The sequence below is a fragment of the Parasteatoda tepidariorum genome, chromosome 5, assembly GCF_043381705.1.
Source record: "Parasteatoda tepidariorum isolate YZ-2023 chromosome 5, CAS_Ptep_4.0, whole genome shotgun sequence".
Classification (NCBI taxonomy): domain Eukaryota; kingdom Metazoa; phylum Arthropoda; class Arachnida; order Araneae; family Theridiidae; genus Parasteatoda; species Parasteatoda tepidariorum.
Window position 1 is genome coordinate 73242387 of NC_092208.1, and position 21694 is coordinate 73264080.

General features: G+C 30.3%; 1 protein-coding gene and 7 non-coding genes across 8 annotated transcripts in view; 5 read left to right on the forward strand and 3 right to left on the reverse strand.

Annotated features, from left to right (window-relative positions):
- The window catches only part of LOC107442117 (alpha-catulin), a 262498-nt gene that overhangs the window by 155752 nt on the left and 85052 nt on the right, over positions 1–21694 (forward strand). The gene's annotated exons all lie outside the window — the stretch shown is intronic.
- On the reverse strand, positions 919–990 carry TRNAP-CGG (transfer RNA proline (anticodon CGG)). Its single transcript has one exon. It is a non-coding gene; the product is annotated as a tRNA-Pro (tRNA).
- On the reverse strand, positions 2562–2633 carry TRNAP-CGG (transfer RNA proline (anticodon CGG)). Its single transcript has one exon. It is a non-coding gene; the product is annotated as a tRNA-Pro (tRNA).
- TRNAP-CGG (transfer RNA proline (anticodon CGG)) lies at positions 4132–4203 on the reverse strand. The gene has a single exon. It is a non-coding gene; the product is annotated as a tRNA-Pro (tRNA).
- Positions 12205–12276, forward strand: TRNAP-AGG (transfer RNA proline (anticodon AGG)). Its single transcript has one exon. It is a non-coding gene; the product is annotated as a tRNA-Pro (tRNA).
- TRNAP-AGG (transfer RNA proline (anticodon AGG)) lies at positions 14718–14789 on the forward strand. The gene has a single exon. It is a non-coding gene; the product is annotated as a tRNA-Pro (tRNA).
- TRNAP-AGG (transfer RNA proline (anticodon AGG)) lies at positions 16703–16774 on the forward strand. The gene has a single exon. It is a non-coding gene; the product is annotated as a tRNA-Pro (tRNA).
- Positions 20543–20614, forward strand: TRNAP-AGG (transfer RNA proline (anticodon AGG)). The gene has a single exon. It is a non-coding gene; the product is annotated as a tRNA-Pro (tRNA).

Below are 21694 nucleotides of genomic sequence, written 5' to 3' on the forward strand. Positions count from 1 at the left end.
TGCCACACAATTGACTATTCGTTCCCTGAGATCTTGGTAACCCCAACTCCAGGCTGCATCTTGTCAACGATTTCTTAGGGCTTCGAAGGCATGAAGCTCGGATTCTGTCCACTTTCTCTTGAGACACACTCGGCCTACCCGGCGACTTTTGCTTCAAAACACTTCCTGTTTCCTTAAATGCACTGAACCATTGACGAATGGTTTTGTCAGAAGGCGGGTTAACACCATAGTTACGTCGAAAGTTTCTTTGTACGGTAACTAAAGACTTCGTTTCTATGAGCCAAATAACACATTGAGCCTTTTGTTGCGGAGTCGCCATCATTTCAAATTTCGCGACGTCATTTCAAGGTCAACGCCCTGCAGCGCCGCCAACAGTTGATACAAACATTCCCAATTGGTATGAGTAAAACTTTTTGAGCTACTCTTTTCAGAGAAATCGACTAAATTTTGCTATCTTTTATAGTTAGTGAGATATGAATTTTTAAAACCCCGGAGTTCTTTTATAGACACCCTGTATATTGTCTACATTATGGTTCAAAGTCTATATTGTGGTATTGTGGATTAACATTAAACAGACTTTGAACATTTTTATACATATTTAAACCACTTTTAACTCTTTTTCTCTTATGAGACACCAACGTCCTTTTTATACATATTTTTTCTGACGCTCCAATTACAAGACAAAAATATATTTTGGTATTTTTTATGATAAAAAACAGTTTGCAGCTGCTAAAAAATCTGTTAATTAATTGGAATTATATTTGCAATAAAATATGATATCCAAAGAAAGCATATAGATTTTTTTTACAAATTTATCAATAATTGATTATGTAAATTAAAAACATTTAAGCGATGAATAGCAGTTTCTTTTAGATCCAAATAACTGCAATTAAGTGTTAGTTAAAACATTTAAAACATGGGCACAGCCGGGAATTGAACCCGGGACCTCTCGCACCCGAAGCGATAATCATACTCCTAGACCACTGTGCCACATGATAGACAATTTAATTTCAACTTTAATTAAATGGAAAAAAGTCATAAAATGAATAAAATGAAGTAATTGCTCAAATATTTACTCAACTGTTCTTTTATTCTCAACTCTCTCATATACTTTATTGAGAACGGATTTATACGGAACGTATTCTTTAAATCTGTATTTAAAGAGTACTTATTTTTAAAGCGAATATGAAAGTTAATAAAAAATCATGCATAAAAAAGATAATAATTTCATTTTGCTCAAAGATACACCCATAATAGAGGGACGAGAATCCATCATCTTTCTCTTTCTAAAATCACCATGCACGTATGGTTAGATATCATTCAAACTGATGCACATGTGATGTTTAAAATAATGAACCATATTTAACTAAAAAATACTTAAGATCACGATCTTAAGCATTATCTTATTATACGTATAAATATGATATTAAAGTATCCAAGAATTTGTGGGAATAAACAGTTTTTTCTACGCTAACACCAAATCTTTTCATATGCAATTTAAAGGGTGTTATTTAATTCTAAGCTTTTAAAATAGAATAAGGATACACTTAACACTCATGAATTCACACCAAATGAGATTTATTTTCACTTCCGAAAACACCGATGTTGTCGAGCTTTGAATATCATCTGCAGTCTGTTTACATTTGATTACAAGTTGTTGCGAATTATTGGAAATCTTTGATGCTACTATGAACCAACCAGAACCAAAGGCTACTGCAAAACTTGTATGTATGTTTTTAGTTATACTCGAAGTTACGCCTTCCAATGGGGTGAATCGTGTTAGAAACCCAGCAATAGCTTTTCAATAGGAATTCCGCACCCGGCTCGAACCGGCCACAGTGCTGACGTAAAATGTCGTCAATGGTAGACGTGTCATAGGTTAGAGACCCCTAGCCCCCAGGCTAACCGTGGGAGGTTTTCGTGGTAATCCATTCCACGTAACGCAAATGCCTGTTAGTTCCATCATAAAGGTCCTCCACGAAGGCAAATTTCTAACAATACGTGATCCAGGAGTTCCCTTGTCTTCTGGATTGGGTTCGAAATTACAAGACTTCGGAGTTGAACAACTCAAAATTCGGAACTCAAAATTGGATCAGCTGCTCAATGACAGTTATAAAATTAAATATCTACCTTGATGGAGCAGTTGTGGCTCAGGGGATAAAGCACTCTCCTCCCAATAAGGTAAGCCAAGTTAGAATTGGCCATAAAATAAAATATAATCGATGTTTTAGTTAGGCAAAATCATAAACAGTTAGGACTTCCTTATTTTAACTGCCAGTCTACTTCACCCAAAAGATGTTTAATTTTAATCAAATCTAAAAATTGTCTAATCTAAAAATTGTCAAATCTAAAAATGTGAAAATTTCATCACATTTACTTTTTTACGATTTTATTTTTTATAATTGAAAAAAAAACAAGTATTAAAATAAAAGATATAAGTAACCATTGAGACTCGAGCTGGAGAAGCGAATATTCCGAAACAACAAAACGGAAAACCATGTAGAGAAATTTTCCTACTCCATAATGTGCCATAATCAAAAATTTTCATAACAATGAAAGTCGGGCACAGCCGGGAATTGAACCCGGGACCTCTCGCACCCGAAGCGAGAATCATACCCCTAGACCACTGTGCCACAGGTTGTCTAATTTACGTTTAAATTCAATTGAGTTTAAAAACAATGCGAGAAAGAGAGATTGTGATTAATAATTGCATCATTGCTTACGCAACTGTGTTTTTAATCTCAATGACTCGTCTTTGTTGTTTTGAGAAAGATAACGAATAAAGATATACCATAAGTATTTTTTAAATCTTATTTATTTTTAAAACAAATATGAAAATCCATCAATAAAAAATATCTAAAGGGGAAATTTTGATTTCCTCTCTTTCATAACAAGATATTTCAAAAATACCGCTATGGGACTTGATAACTGTTTTAATTTTTTTAAAACTATTCATTAAATATTCATTATCTCAATATAAACTAAATTTTTCGACTCGGTTAATTGAGATAATAGAGAAATTTTCTTCTTTAAATTCCTTTTCAAATTGGGGAGAAAAGTTAAATAGCATGATTTGATTTATCGTTTATCAAATAAATGTTTATTTTTGTCCTATAATGCCAATTTATTTCTTCAGTTTCTTACAAATCTCGAAAAATTTTGTTGTAATTTTATGAAACTTTGCTTATTCTTCAACATTCACCATTTCAGGTAGGGAAATATATTTTTTAATATAAAATGGAATTAGAGCTAAATATGGAAAATGCTACTGTTTTTTTTTTTTTTTTTTTTTNTTTTTTTTTTTTTTTTTTGCTACATATCCTTTGAATACCAGTATTGCTAGACGATTTTCAGGCATTATATCAGATTGTTTAGCTTAGCTAGTTTATAATGATACTTCTGATGAAAGTTTCAGAATTTCCCGAAAGAATATAGTTTAATTACAAATAATTCTAGGAAATTCCATTTACTAAATGTCTGCCGATTGTATTCTAAAGATGTTTAATTGAAATCAAATCCGGTGATTGATTCTCTCAGAATATTATGGTGAAAAACCCTAAAAATAATGTCAAGAAACACTTTATTTCACATGAACACCAAAGTGAGCCTTCATATACAATGTAAAGAATACAATCTAAACATTAAAATGAGACAAGCTTACAGTAACACTCACTCATTCACACCAAGTGAGAATTATTTTCACTCACGAAAACACTGATATTGGCGAGCTTTGAGCATTGGCTGTACATATGAATGCAGATTGGCGCGAGTCTTCGATGCTGCTACAATCAACCAAAACAAAGAGTCACCGCAAAAATATGTAAATATGATTGTAATTGCGGAATATGGATAATTATATTTTAATGTTTAAATCACTGTGAACTCTAATGAGTGATTTTATCATGTAGAATTTCTCTCAGCTTCCGTTCCGTTAAGCCCATTTCGAATTCGTCTTAACATTCTTCCCGTGCTACGCATGTTTGATTTACAAACAAATTACGTATTAAGAATAAGTGCCTTTAACTATCAATGTCCGATATTATAATTGATCAAGATAAACTTTAAAAAATATAAAAAAGCTGAATAATAAAGCTCAATTATTAACAAAAAATTACCAGAAAATAAAGACCCGGGCACAGCCGGGAATTGAACCCGGGACCTCTCGCACCCGAAGCGAGAATCATACCCCTAGACCACTGTGCCACATGAAAAGTACCTCTAAGTTTGATTTCAATTAAATATAAAAGTCATAACAGGAAAAAGAATGTCATAAAACGAAATAATTGCATCAATGCTTACACAACTGTGCCTCTATACACAACTTCTCTCTCATGCTCTTTTGTATTAAAATCATAATACAAAGAAACAAAAAAGTATTTTTATTGAAGGCACAGGTGGTCCCGGATAAGAAATCGTGAACAATAGATACCTCTATTGTTCACCTTTACTTTTGAACAGTTTTAATTTCTCAGAGGTATATTTATACATTTAAATATGTATATAAGAGCTTTAAATATTCAGCAAAAAAAACTATTTTACTACAAACTAAGACAGGAAAGGTTAGAAAAACAAATTTGTTAATTTTAATTCTTTCGTTCTAAATTTTCAAAGTTAAAGAGAATCAATTAAATAAAAAAAAAACGGATTATTTAGTTTTATTTCTTTCAAGTTAAACTTTTGGACTTCATCACTAAGATTCTATTTCAGCATGAGAACCATATTTTCCCCTTAAACTGTTAAAATGGGAAAAACACAAGAAATTAAATAACACACATCTGAAGTCCACAAATTAAACATCGGATTTCGTTTACTATACTATTGTTTTTTACTAAGACCAACGAAATTGAGAAAAGTTACACTACATTTTCAGTCTACTTATTTTGTAACAAATGTCCATAAACAATTCTAACTTACATTTTAAGGAATAAATAAGTACGAATTTTTAGTTTACTTACTTCAATGACTAGTAAGGTAAGTAAAGATTATGATAAAAATGCCTTCTCAATTAAGCTTTGCAATGAAAAATTGACGCTTTATTAAAAATATGAAAACTTTATAAAGTATTTAAATTTTATTTTTTTACTCCTCACACCAAAGTTTGAAACTGAGCAATTAGGAAAGAGCATATCAATAAAAATCTGAAGAACTTTAATAGTTTAAAAAAAGTATTTTGCTTCGTTAGAAATCACGTTTATCTTTCATTTTCTCATTTGAGCTTAAATAATATTTATGAATTTATGCAACTTATGCAATGTCCAAAAATAAAGCAAAGATTCTGCTATTTAAAAGATTTCCAAAAATGTGCCATTATTTAATACTACGATATTAAGAGTTCATGCAATGCGACAAGAAATCAGTAAATATGAGTCCAAGTGTTCTTTTCCAACATCCAAACTTTCAGCAATTTTTAGAAGAAACTATTGAATCAATTTAAAAACAAGTTTTTTTTGTTTGATTTTGAAAATATAAGTTTTTTTCTTGAATGTTCTAACCCCAGCAGCAAATTGACTTGGGCCCTCATTCGACCAATATTCATGAATCTTTGCCCAATAGCGTTTTAAAAGGCCGTTATTTTCGAATACTGGCCATATATAGAATTGTCCGATTTACTCGATATTTTACATCGACTTTACAACCAATATAGGCCCTATATGGAATTATCATATTCACTCGATATTTAATAGTTATAATTCAAGCAATATCGGCCGTATATAGGCCGATATTGGTCAAATATTGGCCTATATAAAACGAATTGATATTGGCCTATACAGAACGAATATTAAAATATCTAGACTTTCTAATATTGATCCCTCGGTTTATGTTCATAACCGGTTATGTGACAATTTTGAGCCCAACTGAGGCCAACGTAAAATTGTTGCTAGGGAATATGCTATAATAATAACTCTTCAATTACATTATATTTAATTTAGTGAAACTGAATGAAGAAGTTAAGAAAAAAAATAAACAAACGACTGAAATTTAAAAAACACGTACTTTAAAATAGGAATCATAACAGGTGAAACAAAATAATTTTTTTTATTTATGGATAGTGACTTTATGCAAAGGTGATCAAAACCTTGGTTTTTCACAAAAACTGGATTATAGGTTGGTAAAAAAACTAACTTGACCATAAATACGAAATAAATGAACGATTGGGAATTTTTAAAAAAATGATAAAAAGAAATACAAGAAAAAAATAGGCGCGATGATATGCGTGACGAAACAAGATACAACTTTCAGAAAATTTATTAATATTTAGAGCATTATTTTTTTTTAAAAAAAAGTTGCGTCCCTGCATGAATAACAAGGATAAGTCAAAAAAGGCAAAACTTGTGCATTGCTTCCAATTTTTTTAGTAGCTATAATGAAAAAGAATTAAAAATATCAATGATTTTATATTCTTTGACAACACAGTAAATATTAGTCATAATTCTATTTTTTAAGTAATCATAGTTACTCTGGAGTATTCTACAAGTATTCTAAACTGTAGAAAATATTTCCTTTTTCTCCATTTGTTTCCCCTTCATCAGCTGGTCAAAAAGTAAATAAATATTCTGAATATATAATGAAGCGCGCAACAATTTGACCCGGATATGGATAGATTCTCCCTGAGGGAGAATCATATCACCCTAGGGATATGATTCTCACTGAGGGTGCAATTCTCAGGTTTAATTTCCGGTCGAATCTAGATTCCGCCAATTTTAAGTCTTCATTAATATTTTCTATATTAAGTCTTCCCAATTATTTTCTGCATAAAATATAGAAATGATAAACAAAAAATAAAATTATTTAATCTAATTAATTAATACAAAAATAAAAGGTTTGCTAAATTGCACTTTATTATCTTACCATTAATATATTTTTGTATCAAAGTATCCTAAAAACTCTTTAACTAAATTACTATCCCCTTAGTTTTGGAACAAATACTAACAAAAGTTTATGTATCGAGTCCCATTTCTTTCAGAAGAATCAGCAATTTTTAGCTTAATAAATTTAAATTACGCGTTTGCTTATTTTAATGAAAGAAGAGGAAAAATTGGGTTTTGTTATATACGAATCAGCTATGTAATTTAAATTTTTAAAAGGAAAACTAATATTTTATTTAAAAAACTACTTAGAATTTTCTATTAAACATCGCAGAATTGAAAATGATGCAATTAACAAATGAATAACACGCATGAAAATTAGTAACACACAATCAGTTTCGAAAAGAATCTCCATGCATTTAAAAGTCACATTCACCAAATAAGATTTTTTTTTCTTTATCTGTTTTAAAATAATTTAAAAAACATCATAAAATATTTTCATAAAAAGTAGAAATGCATGTATTTCTTAATATACGAAAAAAAACTCTGTAATTTAAAATATTTTAGAAAATTCTCCGTGGTTTAATATTATGCACAAATAAATGTATTAAGAAATGCATTAGTATGTCTTATGTAATTTAAGAGTTCATGCAATATAACTCGAAATTAATAAAGATGAGACGAGTATTCTTTATCAGCAAGTTTTCATTTACCCAATTTTGTTGTAATGTTTTTAAGAGATGGCAATAAAAAAACACTTTTGTATAATGTAATAAGATTTTTTTCTTCTTAATTCCAGTGAATTTCAACTTAAAAACTAAAAGAAAACCAAGTATGGAAAAGAAAAAAAGGGATACTTTAAAATGACTCCAACAACAGGAGTAAGATTAAGACGTTTTTTGAAATTAGGTTTAATAGTTTCACATAAAAACTACATTAAAGTGTAGCGCAAAAAATGACTTAAACGTAAGTAAAAAAAAAATGAATGACTAGAAATTTAAAAGGAAAGAAAAAAAAACGAAATGGAAGAAGCGTGGAAAAAATAAGCATGTTAAAATGTACAACATAACAAAAGGAACTACAAAAACAAGTTTTGAAAAATAGATACAGTAGGGTTTTTCCATCTTTTTTTCAGAAAAGCTGCATACATTGGAGAAAGCAAACAAAAAAATATAGTAGAACTTGTAATTAATTTTTTTCAATGCCTTTTGTTAATAAAATATTATAAAACTATTTTATATTAAAAAAAACCTGAGGTTTTCTGTCAAGTAATACAGCAATAATAGTCAAGTTTTTAGATTTTTAAGTAACTATAGTTTTGCTAGAAGAGGGCTATCTTCAATGTAACTATTCCGAACACGTTTGTAATTATTAACGCTACTTTTGGTTAAAGGGTTAAAAAACCCATAAAATCTAGGAGTGCATCAAAGAAAGGTTAAAGTCTTTTATATTAATAGCAATAGGATAATAAGATATTATCATTAAATTTTTTATTTTCGTACGCATTATAAATATTCACAAATGTAATTTTCCTTTAGATTTAAATATTTTTGATTAAAAAAAATTGCTTCAAATTTTTTATGCTTTGTAATATATTACTAGCTGCTTAATGCTTAAGGTATTAGAAATAAAATGCAATTAAATCTTTTTTGGACGATGCATTAAAACTATATTTAATGTCAGTTCAGAAATTGTAGTTCGTAATTGATAAATCGAAGTTTATCTTCAGTTGAAAATTTAAACTATAACGTTAACATGCAAAGGAAACTAAAATCAAACATGTTATGGACTAAGTCTGAGTATATGCGAGCTGGAGAGAAAGATTTTGAGAATGTAGAGTCTATAATTACCTGAATAATTTAAATTATAACAAAAAAAATTGCGCAGAATCAAGAGAATTCAAAATAGTGAGTGTAGAGTTTACATCTTAATTTTTATAATAGCATTAAATAGTAAAATTTTTATTATGTTTCAATATTTCATGCACAGAATGTTTCAGATTCTGTACTTTTCGTATCCGAAGAGAGAATCATATCCTTTGAATACTATACTTTACGAAAATTGCTTTTTATTTATAGGGCTTTATATTGATATTAAGGCATCATAAATTCGCGTTAAAATCACTTCACTTCCAGCAAGTTTTTAATAAGAGATACCATTCGCGACTACTAAGTTTACATTATTATTAAAGTAACATAAACCTGTTATAGTGTTAGTAATATTTTTATATTATTAATGTAATTAATATAATTATTATTAATTATTTTTTGTTATAATTTATTGTAATTATTACAAAAATAATTAGTAATTCATTCTAATTCGTTGCAATCACTGATTAATCACTCCTCTCGCAAACATGCTAGAAATGACATATTATTACTTTAAGATTTTTTTTCCCACGTTTATAGGTGAGGCTCGGTAAGAGTTTTTCTCATGATGGTTAGACAATACAATAATTGGATTATTGGCTTTTTAAACTTTTTGCACTATAAAGTTACATTGTTTCCTAGTTAACCACATAAAATTTACATGATTGTTATTTCTTTGTAATCTAATTTTGGATAATTATCTTTCATTCTATTTTGAATAGAATACTTTTGACCAGATATTTCATGTTATTTCTAAGTTTATCTTCAAAATAGTTTTTTTCCAACATGACATAATAATATAAGTTATCATTTATCACATTTATATCAGTAAGTGGATCGGCAAGTACGGAGTTGTTAATTGAAAGCGCTAAATTAATTGGAAGAAAAAACTTTTATTATTCTAAATGTAGTTTATAAAAACTAATTGCACACTTTTGATGAAAACCTATTAAGTAGTATACTACTCTGTATTTATAAGTAAGACAATATTGTGTTAACCTATATCAAAAGTTCCAATATTGTCTGCAATTTATTCTTTTAAAACTTTAACTTTATTTAAGCTTTAATAAATACATTAATAAGTTTTTTATCAATATATCACTAAGGACATGATCCATAACATTATCTTTACATTATTCTAAGAAGTGGGAAATGATGTTTCTCCTCTCTTTATGTATTGATTCTTAAACACATACTCAATAAGTAATTAATAGGAAATAAAACATTTACTTAATATTTGGAAATCTTTTTAACTGAGAGGTATCTCGGTATGGTTCTCGATTACAGTACAAGAGGTTCCTGGTTCAGTTCCCAGACGTGGCCTGATAGTTTTTTAAACATATTTTAAAAGGAAACACAGCAACTATTTAAAATTCTATACCAGACAGTATTATTTATGAAAATGTCTGTTAGAAACGGAAAATCATGCTTAGCTTTTGAAAAAAAAACTGTTACTTTCAAGAAAATTGTAAAGAAATGTGAGTTCATTGAAAACAATTAACAAAACAGGATGTTTAAAAAAATTTAAAGAAATTAATGTTCCCCTTAAAGAAACAAATATATTTGTACAAAACAATCAAAACGATGTTTAGACAGTCAAAGTATTTATTTATTTATTTACTTTTTATATTTGTCGTTGAACAGCTGACCTAATTTTTCGGTTTACGACTTCTAATATTCAACTCCATAGCCTTGAAATTTTGAACTAACGCAGAAGACAAGGAAACTCTTGGATCAGTACCCCCAGAGGTACTGATTTGTTATGGTAACATGGAGGACTTTGCGATTCGACGGATTTAACGTGCATTATAACGACACGTGGAGACTTCAACCGGTGGGGACAGAACCCACGAACTCTTGGACATGGGTGCGGTGCCCTGCCAACCAGGCTATCTCGACCTAGTCAAAATGTTTGTTTCAGGCGCAGGATTTGGAATGATACTGATTGTATGGATTTCAAAAGTTCTTTAACCAGTCACGGTACATATTAGTAACTACGCTTTATAGTTTAGTTACAGTATTGTGAAATTACAACGTACTATGAATTTCATCAAACTAGACTTCTAGTAAATAGTGATAAAATTAAATACATTGAAAGCAATTCTTAATCTATGCCACAAGTAAATAGGTGCTTCATGCTTCAAAGTTGCAAATTTTTTTCTCACTATTCATGAATAATCTTTATTAGTAAATGGGGTAGTATCGTATAATACGTTACATCAAATAAAAAATTTTAGAGGTATGATAATTAACAATAGTAGTCCTGAATTATTATAAACAAAATTTTAATTTGTGTTAAAGATTTTCAGTCGAATCATCGAATCAATAACAATTTTCAACTCTTTAAGGTTAATTTAGGTATTGATAATACTAGAGGGCTATAACTTCAGTGGTTGCTGCTCATCGTCACACAAAGTAGCTTTACGAATCATCAGTTGTTAGTCCGAGATCGCTTTAAAAGACGGTATACCGGGGGAAAAATCTTACACGACGAATTCCGTTTCACATCCATTTGTATATTTAGTAAATTCAGACAAACCTAGAGTATAACCATGAAGTTTAAAAAGTTTAAATTAATCAAATGCTCACAAATTATTGCAGGGCGACATTTTTACTGCTTAATTCTGAGTAATACTGCCGTGATTTATGTGTATTTTAAAGTCTTGAAAAAATTCGTCCAGTATTTTAAACTTCATGGTTTGCACTAGGTGTACTTGAACTCACTTTTCTCTAAAACTTAAATTACTTCTGTTGATGAAAAGAATTCGTCTTGTAGGATATCTCCCATTCACATTTGTTACCCGGATTAAATTTGGCATGATTTTGTTCCACTCGCAACCTAACTTTAGGTTGGTATGATTCATGCAACAGATATTAATCGGAAAAATACTTTTGATCGGAACTTTATATAAGTTTGTTATTTTAGTTATAATACATTTTTTTCTAATTTTATGAATGAGTAGAATTAATAATTTATATCAATTTAGGGATTTTTAATTATGGATATTTTCGTTAAAATAAATTAAATATTTAAAATTACATTTCTTTTATTATATTTTAAAAGTTTGTCATACGATTTTGATAAAATACTTTTTGACATATACTACATTGTGTTTACACTTAAGTCCTTCTTGTGAGACATATGTAAAAAGATGGAAATTAATTTTAACTTCATTCAACCTTCGTTTGCCTTAAAATCTTTATCATTCTCAAAATACAACATCAAAGTTCTGTAACACGATTGTATATAGAAATGATTTATGAAATGAAAAAGACACCTTCTTTTTCCTTGAACACCTGGTTTTTAAATAAATAAATGTTGAATAAATTTATTTTATACTTGGGCATTATTTTAACTGTGCTCCTGCTTTCGCGGCACAGTCGCTATGTCGTAAGAGAATTGTATACAGAAATGAATATGAAATTGAAATCTTTTTCTTCGAACATCTGGTTTTTAAGTAAATAACTGTTTTCAATCAATAAATCTATCTTATGTTTGACAATCTTTTTAACTGTGTTTATGTTTTCGTGGCACGGTGGTCTAGGGGTATGATTCTCGCTTAGGGTGCGAGAGGTCCCGGGTTCAATTCCCGGCCGTGCCCGGTTACTTTTTTCATTATCTTTGAAACGGAAGTTCGGTAAATTTTGAAAGTTTCTTTACCAGACTAAATTATTTATGAAAATAACTTTCATGAAATGAAATGGATTTTTAGTTGATGATTTCGTTTTCCACGCTTATTTTAAACAGGTACTTAAACAAAAAGAGAAATGCAAAAAATAGATTTTTCGTATTTTCTTTTTAGCATTACATATAACAATTGCATAATAATATGATTCAAAATTGAGATAATTAATGCAGTTCTTTTATATTTGTTTTGTAGATTGCAAATGAGGTTATAATTATTGCAAATTTTTTACGATAATTACGAGAATTACTTTATACTTTTACAAGGTGTAGTGCATGCTGCAGGGATAATATAAACACAGCGATTTGATCAAATTTGTATTGTAGATGATTAGTACAAGGAAGACGTTAAAATATAAAATCTGTGGGTGTGAATTCCCTAAAGATATTTAAGCTGTTTTTCGAAGTTCTGTCGCCAAGGAAAATGAAAAAAACATACTTTAAGTGTTTTTTATTTGAAGCAAAGCGATGATTTAAAACTATATTTTAAAACTATATAAATAGTATTGCCGTGAAGAATTAGCTGGGCCTTACAACAGTCAGATAACTTAAATATTTTAAAGTAATTAAACTTTTCAAAAAATCACCTATTTGTTGATATTTTTTCACCTTGATGAAAATTATCAAAATCACTATCATATTCTCAGATTTTGGAAATTGTTATAAGCCCAGGTAATGCAGCATTGGAATAAGTTGTTAAATATTAAAAAAATTAGACCACCGACGCTTTTCTGTATATTGAGGTTTTGCGCCCTTTTTCTAAATAAGCGTAGACAGCGCTGGCTTTAGATAAGCTAAACTTAAAGTCATGAAAAAAAGTTGCTCACGCCGCATATTATAAAAATAGCATATTATTCGCAAAAACGCATCATTTCATATTGCGATGGAGGCTTCAAAAAACAACCTTAGGTGATATAATCAAATCCCTTAACTGTTTTAGTTAAAAGACGAAATTATATTTAGATGTTACGTTCAATCTAATTAATCGGTTAAGACTATTAATAGCCGATAATTTTTAAAAACATCCAAATAAGTCCACCACGTACCTTTCTGTACTAGTTAATGCGCGTTTCAGCATTCAGAAATTAAAACATGCAATGAATTAATATAAATAATGTATCGATTCTAAAAAAATAGTGATTATGAAATAAAGAAGAAGCATTACAGGCTATGTTCAGACTATGCCACAGATAATTAGTTGCTTCGAGTTTCAAAGTTACAAAGGCAAGTGATTTTTAGTCTATGCCGCAGATAATTAGTTAAATTAAACATATATCCTCTCCAATTCGATTCATCATGCGCCCAAGTAGCACAGTGATATTGTAACTGCTTTAGTCTGCATTGACCGACATCGTCAATATTGGCGAAAATCGACATTGTGTGTACGATATTGTACGATTCCCGTCGATTTCACATTAAAAGTCCCTTTGTAAAACTTTTCATTTTACACTTTATTGTTTTCTTAAATCGAAATTAATCATTTAAAAGACAAAAAATGACGTCAAATTGTTATAATTCCAAAAAATAAATATAAAATATAAATTTAGAGATATCCGAACTGCTGAGAGATATCGATCGACGTTCCCCAACGTTTTTACAATATCGAACAATATTGTTTCGCGATATTGAATATACGTTATAAGAGGGGTCCATTTTTATATGGTACAATGTTTCGCTACGATATTGTACAATGTTCAAAGCTAAGTTTTCACGATATCGTTTTTGTGAATTGTGCTACTTGGTGCTGAATTCTTTGTAATATATTAGTATTATTCACAAATAAGATAGTGATGGTAGAAATCTTATTTTTTTGTCTTTGAAGAAGAATGTAATCAACTTAAAGAAGCTAATGCTAAAGATCTTAAAAGAATTTTCATTTTTGGGGAACAAACAAAGGAAGTTTGAGCCTAGAGAGAAAGCTATACAGCAAGAGATGACCTTCATGCCGAATTCTCTTATATCAGTATAAGCAAATTAAAATTTAAAGTTTAGAGAAAAGAAAGATCAGGTAAACTCAGGGTGAACCGTGAAGTTTAAAGTACTGGATGAAAACTTTTTAGACAGTAGTGTATTGTGTTCAAACTTATGATATTTTTGTGAGGCACTTTAATTACGGTATTAAATATATTTAATTAGTTGAAATTTAATTTTAACACCAGCCGAGCACTGTTTTCGTTGATAAACTGTACATCATTGATAATTAAATCCTTCACTATGTCGTAAGAGAATTGTATACAGAAATGAATATGAAATTGAAATCTTTTTCTTCGAACATCTGGTTTTTAAGTAAATAACTGTTTTCAATCAATAAATCTATCTTATCTTCGAGAATCTTTTTAACTGTGGTCATGCTTTCGTGGCACGGTGGTCTAGGGGTATGATTCTCGCTTAGGGTGCGAGAGGTCCCGGGTTCAATTCCCGGCCGTGCCCAGGGGTAAATTTTTTTTAATCCTTAAAGCGAAAGTTTAATAAATTTTAGAAGTTACTTTATTATACTGCATATTCAGGAAAATAACTATCATGGAACGAAAGAGATTTCTTCAAGTAAAAATATATTTTTTAACAAATCTATAAAGAAATGAACGTTTATTGTATATAATTAACAAAACATATGAAAATAAAATGTAAAGTTAATAATCTCATTAAAGAAATAAAACTATTTGTAGTAGAAGTCGTCTGACACAATGTAAAATATAGAACTAGAAGAAAATTAAGTCGTTTATTGCAAATTTCAAGCTCCTGAAGATTCTAAATGATAGTGATGATATGGCACAATTTTTAAAAGTTCTTTTCCCACCTACAGACAACTAGTAAATGCTCTTTATAGTTTAATGGCAGTATTCTGAAATTAAACCATTCAAAGAATTTCGTTGAACAATATAAAAAAAACTCTAAAAGTATAGTAATAATAAAATAAAGATCATGAATTACGAGTCATTTTTAATTTATGTAACAGGTAATAAGTTGCTTCAAACTTTAAAGTTACATATTTCTTTATTAATTCAATTCATCGGGTATAATCCTCATTATTAAATGCAATTTGCTTTACAGTAACCAAGAACCTTAAAAATATATGATAATTAAAAGTTGTGTCCTGAATTATTTCAAGAAAATAATACTTTTTCTTTAAAGATTTTATGTCTAATGATCAAATCAATATAAATGATTAACTCTCTTTGGTTTTTGGTACTGATTACACTCGAGGGGCTAAGGTTCAGTGGCTGCAGGTTACTAAGCCCCACAGTCAGCGCTGAAACTTATTCGTTTCTGTTGTTACTTATGCTATTTGCAAGACTGCTCAAAATCAAGGGACTTTTTTTTTGCAAGGGTGAGGTTTTTTTTTTCCAGTGGCACCATCTATGGCCAAAAGTACGATTATGGCCAAAAGTACGATCATCCACACACGTCACAGCCCGTTTTACAGGGCCAATCATGCACCATTCTTTCATCCACTGATAGTAATTTTGACCTGCACCAGAGAACGATCAGTCTTCAGTTCAGTACCGCCAGTGGTACTAATTTGTTATGGGAACTTGTTGGAGTTTGTGATCTCGACAGATTTACCTTGCACCAGTCACTCCCGTTCTCACGAACACAAGCGCAACACCCTACCAACCAGGCGATACCTGTCCATCCATCTTGATCGTTGTTACTACGAGTTCATTTTAAGAGGACGCTTTACCATGATTAAAACTTTTCATGACAAATTTCGTTTCACCTCCATCGGTATATTAAAGTTTAATGTTTTTAAGAAAATGATTTCAGATAAACATAGAATAAACCACAAAATTTCGGAAGTTTTCACTTTCTCAAAATGCATGCAAGTTTCTGCAGAGCAACTTTTCCACTGCGCAATCCTAATAATGCTGTCCTGTTTAGTTAATAATCCCAATGAAATGAAGTGGTAAAATATTATCTGATTAAAATATGCCTTGCTTTTTAATCAAGCAATGCTGCCATGATCTTTTTGCATTTTGTTATTTTGAAAAATTTCTTCCTACTTTTCAAACTTCATGGTTTACTCCAGGCTTGCCTAAACTCACATTTTTCTAAACTTTTAATTATTTATTTTGATAAAGGAGAATTCGACTAGAAGGATATCTTCCATGGTATAGCGTCCTATTAGTTGAAATTTAATTTTAACTTCTTTCAAGCTCTGTTATCATAGATAAACTGTATATCATTCATAATGAATTACTTCACTAAGAGAATTGTATACAGAAATATGAATATGAAATTGAAATCTTTTTTTCAGAACATCTGGTTTTTAAGTAAATAAATGTTTTGAATCAATAAATCTACCTTATATTCGACAACCTTTTTAACTGCGTTTGTGTTTCCGTGGCACGGTGGTCTAGGGGTATGATTCTCGCTTAGGGTGCGAGAGGTCCCGGGTTCAATTCCCGGCCGTGCCCAGGTTTTTTTTTAAATTTTAAAACGAAAATTTAATAAATTTGAGAAATTTCTTTAATAGACTGCATTATTCAGGAAGATAACTATCATGAAAGGAAAGTGGTTTCTTCAAGCAAAAATAATTCTTTAAGAAATCAATAAGGAAATGAATGTTCATTGAATACAATTAGCAAAACAAAACATTTGAAAATAAAATGTAAAATTAATGGTCTCATTAAAGAAATAGAACTATTTGTAATAGATGTGGTCTCAAACAATGTGAAATCTAGAACTGGAAGAAAATTAAATCGTTTATCTCAAACTTCAAGATTCTGAAGATTCTGAATGATACTGATGATATGGCACAGTTTAAAAAAATTATTTTCCCACCTACAGACAACTAGTAAATGCTCTTTATAGTTCAATGACAGTATTCTGAAATTAAACCACTCAAGGAATTTCGTTAAGCATGGTATAGAAGGGATAATAAAATAAAGATTATGAATTATACAAGCCATTTTGAATTCATGTAACAGGTAATTAGTTGCTTCAAAATTTGGAGTTACAAATTGCTTTATTAATTCAATTCAGCGGGTATAATCTTCATTAGCAAATGCATTATGCTTTATAATGTATATATACTTAGTAAATGAAAACCTTTAAAATATTTAATAATTAAAAATAGTGTCTAGAATTATTTTAAGAAAATAATTCTTTTTCTTCAAAGATTTTGAGTCTAATGATCGAATCAATGTAAATGATTAACTCTCTTTGATTAACACTCATTTTTAGGTATTGATGTTGTCTAGTGACTGCAGGTTACCAATCCTCGAAGGCAACGTTGCAATTTATTCGTTGTTGTTGCTACTTATGCCACTTGCCTATGCAAGCAGGCTTGCTCAAAATCAAAAAAAATTTTTTGGAAGGGAAAGTTTTTTTTTCCAGAGGCATCATCTATGGCCAAAAGTATGAATTAGTTCACACATGTCACAGCTCGATTTACGGAGCCAATCATACACCATTCATCCACTAATCGTTATGTTAACCTGCACCAGAGAACGGTCAATCTTTAATTCAGTGCTGCTAGTCGTACTGATTTGTTATGGGAAGTTAGAGGACTTTGTGACCTCGACAGATTTAACCCGCACCAGTTACCATTTATTATACGGGTATTCTTCGGCCTACGAAATTCGACCTCCCGTTCTCACGAACACGAGCCCAACACCCTAGAAACCATGCTATACCGGTCCCTCCATCTTGTTCGTTGTTACTACGAGTTCATTTTAAGGGGGACGCTATACCATGATGAAATTTTTTCATGACAAGTTTCGTTTCACCTCCATCGGTATTTTATAATTTAATGTTTATAAGAAAATGATTTGAGATAAACTAGAGTAAACCTCGAAATTTCAGATGCTTTCATCTTTTCAAAATGCAAGCAAGTTTTTCCAGAGCAACTTTTCCACTGCGTAATCCTTAATAATGCTGTTATGTTTAGTTAACAATGTCAAGGAAATGAAGTGGTTAAATATTATCTGATTAAAAACTTACCTCGCTTTTTATGCAAGTAATGCTGCCATGATTTGTTTGCAATTTGTCACTTTAAAAAATTTCTTCAATCATTTTAAACTTCATGGTTTACACTAATTACCTGATTTTCTCTCAACTTTAAATCATTTATGTTGATAAAAGAGAATTCTACTGGAAGGATATCTCCCGCGGTATAGCGCCCTCTATAGACACCAACTCCTTTCGCTTCCTCGCCAGAAATCAAAACTTTTAGGTGATATAATCTCTAGCATTTGCTTGTTTAAGGTGTCAATACTCTTTTTAAAAGGAAATTTGAAAAAAAATTAAAAACGTCACATCATACAGCAAGAGTTACTTGAAAAGATATATCAATTGTCGAACTTTCTACATTGAGTATTCCCGACCTGGTCAGTCTATCTTAGCGTTTCATCAATTCAGTAAAGCAATCTTGCAACGTTCATTGTGGACCAAAGGGGTCATGTCATGGTGGTAAAGGTTTCACAATTTCGTGACATGCAAGTACGCAATGTGTTCAATATTGCGTCATTGCGTACTTGCCGCCTTTACATTTCAGGCAACTTGTACCCATCGATCTGAAGCTGGGTGAGCTTGAAGCAGCTACTATGGATCAAACCCCAGATCTTCGCTATTAAAATCTAGTGACATCCGTTTAATGAGTCGATTGAATAAGTACCGAACATACTTGGGGACTCAATAACGGGGGTTCCCCGTTCGACTGACTACCCAATCGGAACATCTTTCCCTGCACCCTAGAGCCCATGGTCAAGAAAATTACGATGGACGTTATAGGAATTGGCTCTTCATGGGCTGTTGCACCACTGAGTTTAGTTTAGTTTTCTACTTTGATTTTGTAATTTGGAAACAAAGGTGTCTTCTGTAAGAAAAGCTATAATTTTAAATAAGTTTAATTTCTCTATTCAGGGTGGTACATTCAAACGGTGTCAAAAAACCCATTTGAGATATAAACAAATATTAAAGAAAAACTTTGTGTTTGTATTTACTGGTATAATATACCGAATTCAATACGAAAAGAGCAAAGTCAAAAGGAATTCAAAATTCCTTTCGAGTTTAAATCTTATATATAGCATTGCTACAGAGCAAAAATTTCCTCGGCTCAGCCGAGACTGAACCTGAGATTTCTTATGTTCGAAACGAGAATCATATTCCCTTTGATCTTCATGTCTACGTAAGAATGCTTTTTATTTGTCTTTTCAAACATTATAAAAACGGAAGCAAACAGTTTCATTTCTTACATGCTTGGGGGACAAGTGAAATACCCTTGTAAACCTTATTAATTTATGTGTGTAATACTTGCACAGTGTCATGGTAGTTACGGTATTTTACAGATTCCGAAAAAAAATTTAAATGAAATGACTTAAACTTGTTTTTAACTTGTTTTTTCCTTAACTTGTTTTTTTCCTTATTTCTGAGTGAAGTCCTTTCTGTGGGAGCCTTTCTCGAGACTGCTTATCAATAACTTTATCACTGCTGTAATATATGCAGCAATATAGGCAATATATACTGTATTTGATCCCATGTATTGATCCCATGTATATATACTGTATTTGATCAAATACAGTATGCAGCAATATATACTGTATTTGATCCCACTTGCTATATGGTTAACCGTATTAAAGTTTGCATGATTTTGTTCTACTTGCAACATAACTTTGGGCTGGTATCATTCCTGCAACGAATTCTTAAATGAAGAAAATATTTCCGATCGGAACTTTTAAAATATTTTTGCTATTTTAACTAATTAGTTTGACAACATAATAGATCTTTTTAAATTTTTTTCGATGAATAAAAAATATTATTGATTATTTATATAATGCGTGGAATTTTAACTGTAGATATTTTTATAGAAAAAAATCAGTTCTTCATTTATATAAACATGGTTAATATTATATTACATGATTTTGTTGAAAACTTTTCAGATGGACACTACATGCCGTTTACACATTAGGGCATTTTTGTAAGGTGCATAAAAACGATATTGAATGTAATTTATTTGTTGAAATTTAATTTTACCTTCACTGAAGCTCTGTTTTCATTGATAAATTGTACATAATTCATTATTGATAACGTTATTGCACTGTAACATGTTAGTAAGCAAAAAGCATTATGAAAAAGTCATCTTCTCTATCTTTGAGCACCTGGTTTCTAAATAAATAAATGCTGTGAGTCAACAAATTTATCTTGTACTTCATCATTCTTTTAACTGTAACTGTGTCCCCCGTGGCACGGTGGTCTAGGGGTATGATTCTCGCTTAGGGTGCGAGAGGTCCCGGGTTCAATTCCCGGCCGTGCCCGGATAGTTATTTTTTTTTGAACATTAAAATAGAAGTTCAATAAGTTTTATAAAGTTCTTTAGCAGATTGTATTATTCAAAAAAGAAACTATTGTAAAGCAAACTGATTTCTTTTCGCATTTTGTTCAAATAATTCTCTAAGAAAACTATAAGAAAATGCAGTTTTATTGAATACAATTTATAAAACAGGACATTGGAAAATAAATTTTCAAGTTAATTTTCCTGATCTCTACACATATTTTTAACGTGTATTTATACAGTTGAAAATCTGAAAGGGAGAAAATGTTAATGCGAAAATTGGTGTTTTTGTATTTCCTTTTTTGTTATTATTTATAATGATTAAATAAAAATGTAATAGTGTTACTGTACAATGCGTTAAGTTCAGTTTGGTGATATTTGATTCGCAGATTGCAAATGAGGTTAAAATTATCCTTTATATAGTTTATATAGTTATATAGTTATGAGGTTTTAATTGTAGAAATAATATGTGGCTGGCTATCTTGAAAATACTGCAGTAGATTATTAGGTAAATTAGATATGAAAATTACCATCTACTTTACCTAGGTATTGTGCATGTGCTTTCCGCTGGAAGATGATAAATACGGCGATTTGAGTAAATCCCTAAAGTAGATGATAAAATGATTGTTTTGTGGGTGTTTCTTCCCAAAGGTAGTAAGAGATTTGATCAAATCCCTAAACTGTTTTAATCAAAAGATGAAATTATATTACTGAGATATATGGTAAATTTAATTAATCGTTTACTATTAATTACTGCTAATATTACCATCAATAGTCACCGCTAATTTTTAATTACATTCAAGTAAGTCAATTAAAGTGTATAGTTTATCAGAATTTAACACATTTAACGATTATTATACTAATGAAGTTGGTTAATGTAATAATGTTCAACGCATTTGGCTAGCTCAAATATTTTCAACTCATTTGTACTGAGCGTTCGTTGAGGTAGTTTTAACGCAAACAGCTGGACAATATAAGTTGTTTGTTGCTTTGGATGTGGACGCCTACGCTTTGAATGGTTGTCCCTTTGTTGTGCAAATTCATTGTGCAAGAAGGGTTTCAT